Here is an 8,684-nt window from a genome sequence, read left to right as displayed (position 1 = left end):
ATTTGGGTTTCTTCCTAACGCGTGTGTGGGTGACATATGATTGCGAAAGTGGTTAAATCCCCTCTAGGTGATGCAGAAACTGCCGTTCAAAGAAAAATATATCAATAATAAAAGCATAAAACCATTCAAGTTTTAATTTAGTGATTAATTGACTTGTTTCTCGATAGTGAGATAGCTGTTGAATGCAAGTTAATCAATTTTACGCTTTTTAATCTCTTTTAACGTTGGTAGACACTGACTTCTACTATTAGTTTTAACAAGACTAATGGGTGCGCGCTATGCGGCTTGAATTGTTGATTGCTATTCTATGAAGATAACGATTGTCAAAGTATTATATAGTTCAAAAGTGTAGGGTTGTCGTATTTAGTTCCTTTTAAAAAACATACAAAAGTTGTAGGGTTGTCGTAACTAATTCCTTGCAGGTCAATAAAAATTATTATATCACCATCCTATATAATGGCAATATATAATATATATTCACATCAAAATATTGTGCTCATAATTCTCAGCAAGAGAAGATGGATCAACATGGTTGCAACACATTTTTTGCCCTACCATGATATGATCCATTTTTTTCCACATTGGAAGGATCGGCTTACACAGATGCTCATCATCGGAGATCCGCCGCATATATATTCGCATCAGAAATACGTAATGAGTCACCACGGCTGCAACTAATCGTTGCCTTGCCAAGTGGTGACCGGGAGTACACATATTCACCATCAAAGCTTTAGCAAACTGAAAAATGCAACAAAAAATATAATATCAGCATACATACAGTACATACAGAGATAATGTTACCAAGTACGCCACCATAATGATAAGCATAAGCATAAAGTTGTTCGTCATGATATTCACAACTCACTCCTGCTTCTATCAAATCGACGATTCTACAAAAGTAGTTTTATTAATATCATCAATCAACAACTGATTTCAATCTTTAATAACTCACGTGTCAACTTTTTTATAGCTCATATATCTTAGAAAGCCTAACTGCTTTAAAATTATACCAACAATTAAGGGTTACAGGAGCCCATAACTAACAGAATACGAACATTCGTAATCATGATAAAAATCAAACCCAAAAACTCAGCGACAAAAGTGAAACAACAAAAGAGGATTAAAAACACTTACTAAACGTTGGAGACGATGAACCCCAAGAATCGTTCAAGGATTTCCGTCAACAGAGTCGACGGTGACGGTATTAAAAGAAAAAAACAGAAAATAAACCCTAACCAATTACCATCATCAATGGCTGCAAAGGTCAAAGAATTGTTCATCGATAACGAATCGTAAGAAAGAAACAAAAACTAAACCCTAACCTTTCACCATCATCGATCGCTTCAACGGATCGTTTGTCGATTACATCGTAGGTAACACCATTTGCCGACTACGATTACGAAATCGAAGCAAAAGAACTGGTAATCGCAAGAAACAGAGAAACACTGATAAGAGAGTAACCAAAAAGTATGAACAATCAAAAACGTATCAGTGTGAACAACGCACCATTGTATAAGAAAAATTACTCAAATCAATACTTACAGAAAGTAAACGGCCATTGAATGCCTTGAAGCCTTATTGTTTTTTCCACCGATTAATGAACATTTAGAAAGTTCTAAAATTATCACATATGTACAATAATAACCTATATGATGTATATATTTAGCATCAACAATCAACAATATATATTATCCACAAAAAATTACAAAACAACAATAAAACAAAAAAATTGTAGAAACCATACCTTGATGCGAGCTTTGAAGCAATTGAATCGTACCACTTGCTAGCAGATGGATACAGATCTGCACGAGGTTTCTTCGATACAGCTGCGCATACCTTCACATCATCTTTCGTGATTTGATTCCTATAACATTAAAGGATAGAAATGAAAAAAAAAATTACATTAAACCCCAGCTTAAAGCATTTTAGATTAATACGGAGTAATTAATGGTAATCACCTAAACATGATGACATGAACACACCAACCAAAAAGTTGATATCACGAATCTAAGACCTGTAACAATATATCACAATAGTTATTTCTATGATGTAACAAATTGGGCAAAAAAAACAATAGAAAAAAGGTTACCCTGAAACACAAAATACGTCCCAAAAGGCGCAGATATTAGGTAACAACCTGTAAGAAATTGCATAAAGTGAAAAATTTAGGAGAAATAATAAACAAACAAAAATGAAACAAACGGTTGGTAACTGTCCCCATATCTATTAACAACAAAGCATTCAATCTCTCAATGACATAATAGCAAGTCTGCAATAACACCACAAAGGCACATAAACCAGTTTTCCGATTAATTAAAACAACTAACAATCACAACCCAAGGTCGTATTGTAAAACACAACAACTGCCAACTATATTTGGGGGCTTTTTATCGAACTCGGCAGTTATCAAACACCCTAATAACCCATCACTAATTATCATTTAGTAACAGAAATTGAAAGAAGTACACTACAATAATACATAGTTGATCACTAAAAGATAAAATAAATAATTCATTTATGTACTACTTACCTACTAGTTATAGAAATAACAATTCACGTTATTACCTTCAAATCCCTGCATCACCATCAATGTAGCAAATTGATGATCGACAGGAACATTGTTGACATACCCATGATCATAAAGATTCAAACTCTTATCATTATCACTGATAAACACTGAACATCAAAACCTTCATTATCAGATACGAAACGAATCAAAGGACTAAGAAGAAAAACTATTTGTTAGTATAAGAGATTAATTCACCCCATCAAAACAAATTTATGATTTTAGAATATCAACTACACAAATACACCTAAAAATAATCAATCAAGAAACATTGATATTAAAATTATCGATAAACATCAATCAAGTCAGTGAGGGTTAACTCAATTGATACGTAAACCAACAACTATCATTCGTTCTATCAACTTCATGTGTGACGACGGAATTCGATTAGTACCTGCAGTTGTTGAAATAATAACAGTATCTTCATATCCATCCTTATTATCAATAAAAGTTAAAACAAAACGTAGATGAGTCAAACACATCCCCATTCAATACATGTTAGGATTCATTCGATAAAATTTGTTCAGAGGTCGTTTGTGTAGTTTTATCATGTATAAATATATTCTTTTTTCTATCAACTATTAAATATTTCAAATTCAATATACAACTATACTCTATTTCTACCAACTGTAAACTCAACATTTAACAATGTAAAACACATACACATGTAACAGATCCAAAACGCATCAAATGATTCACCACATATTACAAATAAAGATTCTCAGTGTTAGGGAGCATAACAGGAAGTGAACTTATATTCGAACCAATATGCACATATTGAACAACATATATGGAAAAATCATACAGGAATCATAAAAAATAATCGTGATGATTCTGACTCCAGTAAAAACTTGTTTCAATATGTCCCGTCAATTTCGGTAGGTAATGCACATAGTGTCATTTTTCTACGGATCATCATCCAGATTTGGGGTATAATGAATTTAAAGTAACCTTTAATTGAAGTCATCATCTTAACAAATCAAGCAGAATACTGCATATCAAAAGCGTCCAAACACTTTCTAATTAATCTGGAAATTGAACAACAAATTAGTCAAAACATATCTTAAATGTTGTGAAACGAAACAACTATTCGAAACTTATATCATAAATACTATCGTTACCACCTGAAGATCGTTGATAAGAAAAAAACCCCGATTTGATGTCATAACTGGCTTTTTACATAGCCTATACGATAAGCAAAAACTCAAATACGAATAGATATTAAAATATAAATTACCTGCGAAGTTCAAACCCTAAATTAATTACGGTATGCGAATTCTTGTGCTATTACCGTATGTGAATTCGATGTAGGTGAAGGAATTCTCGAATTTGATGGTTGTCGTGTATTTTTGTAATTTTTTTTTTTTTAGAGGAAATTAAGTTTTTTTTCTTGTTGCTTGATCGTGAATGGAAAGAAATTCTGTAAAGCTGATTTGTGATGCGGTGAGGTAATGTATAGAAGAGGAAAGACATGCTTTGATGTCTCCAGAGGGATTGCCGACCATGACTTCCGTTTCAAGAGTATGGTGTCAAGTACAGGATTTTGTACCGGCGATGAACTATTCTGGTTCACTTGAGCTAACTATCCGCTGTAACAGTTGTTGGGCCAAGTATACAGTTGTTGGGCCAGCCTTCTGAGTCCATTTGAGTAAATTAGCCCTTTTAAAGAGTTTTTTTGCTTGAAACCAGCCCACATAGGCCAAAATAATAAAAAAAAAAAAAAAACATTAAACCTACTATAAATCAGCCAAAAAAAATGGGGGGACAAAAGTGGTGAATAGTAAGATTTGGATCAATGGGAAGAGTGCAATTTGACCCACAAATAGAAGATGTATAATATTTTGAACATTGTTTCAGAAGTGTTTTAAAATTTTCTAAATTATATAAGTTATGTTACAATCAGCCTTGACCTTAAGCTAGGATGATATAGTATACACGGTTCAATCAATCGTTAAAGTGGCACGAAACGACCCCAAATTGGTAATCACTAAATAGATTTCAGCATCATTCTCATCTGAGTCTACATTCAAACTTTATAGTAAGATGGTCATGGGATATTTGAGTGCATTGACGTACAAACCCACACAATGAATTAATTCTTGAAATGTTGACACGGATTTAAGAATCACATTCTATTTTTAAGCTGCAATCCACTATCCTATTTCATACTCCATATATTCCATATATATCATATCATCTAAATTGAACTCGCAATATAAGAAAATGAAATGGAAACTCAAATGGAAGTGAACGGACTAAACAAGCTTACACGGGAAAAAGCCACCTAAATGCCACAATAATATGAAAGTGGAGCCAAAATTGGAACCCGGGTACAAATTTTGGTTCTTACACATGAGAGCTAAGCCACTTCAAGTGTACCAAAAATGCCCATGACAATAAAATTGGTTTTCTGTTCCTGTTAATATACTTGCTACATGATATCATATTTTCCTAACCTGAACAATAATATTGTAATCATTGTCGATCTCAAATCAACCCAACAGAGTAATCATTAACATCAAAATTACATTCGCCACGGACGGCCCTGTTGTTTCTGTTCCTGCATTCCCCGAATGAACCCAACAGAGTAAACATTAACGTCAAAACTACATCATCATCATCATCATCATCATCATCATCATCATCATCATCATCATCATCATCATAGATATACACAAACACAAATCTGGTTTTATGTTTAACATATTCTGGACAACAATGTATATGTTTCTAACCAGAACTTATTTTTGACATAAACTTCAGAAGAAATAAAAATTGACCACATAATCAAATTTCAGGTGGTGTTGATGATGCAGCTCTTGATAACCTACTGCCCAACTGATCACAATCCATAACTCAATATCATATTTTCCTAACCTGAACAACAATATTGTAATCATTGTCGATCTCAAATCAACCCAACAGAGTAAACATTAACGTCAAAATTAGATTCGCCACGGACGGCCCTGTTGTTTTTGTTCCTGCATTCTCCCGAATCAACCCAACAGAGTAAACATTAACGTCAAAAATACATCATCATCATCATCATCATCATCATCATCATGTACACAAATACAAATCTGGTTTTAAGATTAACATATTTTAGACAACAATGTATATGTTTCTAACCAGAAATTATTTTTGACATAAACTTCAGAAGAAATAAAATTGACAACATAATCAAATTCCAGGTGTTGTTAATGATGCAGCTCTTGATAACCTACTGCTCAACCGATCACAATCCATAATTCAATATCAACAAGTTAAGGCAGTCACATAAAGTTGAAACTTGGGTTGTTTATTAGTAATATGGGTTAAAATGAGCCCAGGGGCGGTGCTAAGAAAGGGCAGCCGGATCGGCCACCCCCGGCAATTGAAATATTTTGTTTAGTGGATTTATATGTTGAAGCTCGATGTTTAGTATATTTATATGTTAAAATTTGACTTTTTGCTGCCGTTTTTCTGTTTATTTTAAAATTTTAAGGTTATTGACCCGTTGAAAAAAATTCCTGAATGCCACCGTTTGTTTCGAAAATTTTTGGTTTACACCCGTTGAAAAAAATTCCTGAATGCCACCGTTTTTTTCAAATGTTTTAGGTTTACATCTGTTGGAAAAAAAATTCCTGAATGCCACCATTTTTTTCAAAAGTTTTAGGTTTTACGCCCGTTGAAAAAAAATTCCTGAATGCCAGCGTTGAAAAAAAAATAATTCTTGAATCCGCCACCGATCGATCCCATTGGTAATTTATCAATAAACAAAATTATTTTAGATAATTTAGAATGAATATGAGAATTAGAAAAATGACGTTGGTTTATTGATTAATTAAAGTCTATATCCAAAGATTGACATGTATGGAGAAAATTTTGGGACTTATGCAAAGAGATGAAGTATTTTATTATCAACTATAAAGAGGTAAAATACGAAAAGGCTATTTCAAAGGCTATTTACATTTATGTTTTTACCAAAATAGGTGCCATCGATCAATATTTATGATGCAAATTAAGAACCTAAAAGGTAATTTGTGATTGAAATGACCAAAAAAGAAAACTAAACATCACAAGACATCCAGAAGAACTCGGAACTCGGAGAGAACTCGAATTTCGTTGATTTTTTTGTTTATTAATATAAATGTATATGTTCTAGTATAAATTCCTAAATACGTACTTTGGCTAATTTGTCGAGTTTTTGACCGAGTCTTTGACTTGCCCAGTTTTGACCAATTTGCCGAGTTGGCCGAGAAACTCGGCCGTTGACCAAGTTAAGCAACGAGAACTCAGCTGGTGATGTAAAACCGAGAACCCGGCCAAATTGGCCGAGTTTTACAACACTATACACATCCAAAAGGAGAAATTGTGTTTTCTTTTGGAACATAATTCATGTGTTACGCCAGCCCCACAGAAAGAATGAATTCAATGGCAACGGTGTATTACAAGAGTTGAGACAATAAAAAACGCTATAACTTACTTGTGATAATCTTAAGAACGTTCAATGAACTCTGGGGCTATGCCACATCCCTGATATGAAGCAAGTACAGATCGAATATCAGCAGGCCTATGACGTGCAAGATCTGCAATCTGCAATCTGCAATGCAAATAAAGGTGGAAACAAATTCTTGCATCACATTTTGATATATCAATATCGCTATATACATATACATATATACGCACTCTAACATGTTCTTCTGTAGCTGCACGCAGATCCAAATAAAGCTCAACTAACTTGGCAGGAACTGAAACATCAGAGTAGCAAAAACACGAGTCAACGTGTTAACTGTAAACATCAGATTAACATAACCACAAGCCAATGTGTAGATGAATTAAAAGTTCACCCAAAACAAAGAGCATAAAAATGCACAATTCATCAAAGTTTGGTCCAATATTCCTATATGAATGGACTATAGTGCATGAAAACTTATCTTTGTCACACTTGTACAGCAAAAACAAAACTAAAAGGTACCAGACCACGTATTTTTGTAAGATAACCATGACAAACTGTTTTCAGTAGATAGCCAATTGCATCGATATTTGATGAATATATAAAATCAGTCAGTATTTTCTATCAGTTTCTGTAAGTGTCGTTGATCAAACCAAAATCGTTAAGTGTAAAATAGATTTCGAATTTGAGTGCTGGATTAGTGGAAAAGATTGAATCGAATGTTTTTAACTCTAATAATTGTGCAAACCCCGATTTGAAATCTGGATTCCAAGGGCGTAAAACAATCGATGGGATTAACCTTATTCGATCGGAATCGAATAAGTTAATATCTTAGAGTAGCGATCAACTCCGATATCGACCGGAAACTTTATCGGAATTGAATTATCAGGTGGAGAAACGTTATCGTAATTAGTTTAGGCAGAGTAACGTTAATGCATCCAGTGTTGGTGAATGAATGATCTTGTTCGTGTATTTATAGGTGTTATGAGGGAATGGTGACGTGGCACATGTCCCTTTCATGGTTATAACAAACTTTGCTAATCCCAGGGGTCGACGTGGCACCTGTCCCTATGGGAATAACAAACAGATTCTAACAAACTTTCCTAGATTCATGGGCTGACGTGGCGTAAAGCTTGTTTGTGCCTCTGTTAAGGGACAGTGTGCTCGTTTCGGGACAGTGTGCTCGTTCCGAGATGGTGGGCTTGCTCCGGGACAACGTGCTTCTCCCAGGACTGGACACCTAATTCGGAAAGACATGGTAGTTCCGAGAGTGTGGTGGATCCGTCTAGAGTGTAGCGGATGTATGCCTTTCACTTTGTTTAGGCAAGAGGGTTTTTCCTTGATGTTTATTTCAAGTGTTTCTTCACGGTAGTGTTATGGCCGAGCAAGATTGTAGCCGGTTCATAAGTAACTTTGTAAAGGTTGCCGGGCGCTCGACGTTCATAGTTCGGCAGACCTTGTTATGTGACGACATGGTTCTTAGCTCCTCACTGCCTTTGTACCAGACTAAGTGATGCTGGTAGCCTGCACACTTGTCCGGGCCGAATGAGTTTTATGTAGCGTACCGGCTAGCCTTTGTCCGGTATGACCTTTCCCGGATGAGTACATAAGTAAACTTCTGATCAGGTTACTAAGGTGAGGCTGGAAGATGTTCTTCGCCCGTCATGGTTCACGCCGGGTACA

At 34.8% G+C, this 8,684-nt stretch overlaps 1 long non-coding RNA gene across 4 annotated transcripts; it reads right to left on the bottom strand.

Moving 5' to 3' along the window:
- Positions 1-357: 357 nt before the first annotated feature.
- LOC139857627 (uncharacterized) lies at positions 358-3,887 on the bottom strand. Of its 4 annotated transcripts, XR_011762616.1 has the most exons (6): positions 3,804-3,887; positions 2,566-3,594; positions 2,090-2,137; positions 1,745-1,864; positions 1,543-1,645; positions 358-1,418 (listed from the first exon to the last, which is right to left on the bottom strand). It is a non-coding gene; the product is annotated as an uncharacterized lncRNA (long non-coding RNA). The 4 variants fall into 4 exon arrangements; XR_011762614.1 differs by having other exon boundaries at positions 1,543-1,864; XR_011762615.1 differs by having other exon boundaries at positions 358-1,645.
- Positions 3,888-8,684: the final 4,797 nt, after the last annotated feature.

This window comes from Rutidosis leptorrhynchoides, chromosome 7 (assembly GCF_046630445.1).
Source record: "Rutidosis leptorrhynchoides isolate AG116_Rl617_1_P2 chromosome 7, CSIRO_AGI_Rlap_v1, whole genome shotgun sequence".
In the NCBI taxonomy this organism is placed as follows: Eukaryota; Viridiplantae; Streptophyta; class Magnoliopsida; order Asterales; family Asteraceae; genus Rutidosis; species Rutidosis leptorrhynchoides.
Note: the sequence above shows the minus strand (reverse complement) of the source record. Positions and strands in the feature narration are given on the sequence as shown.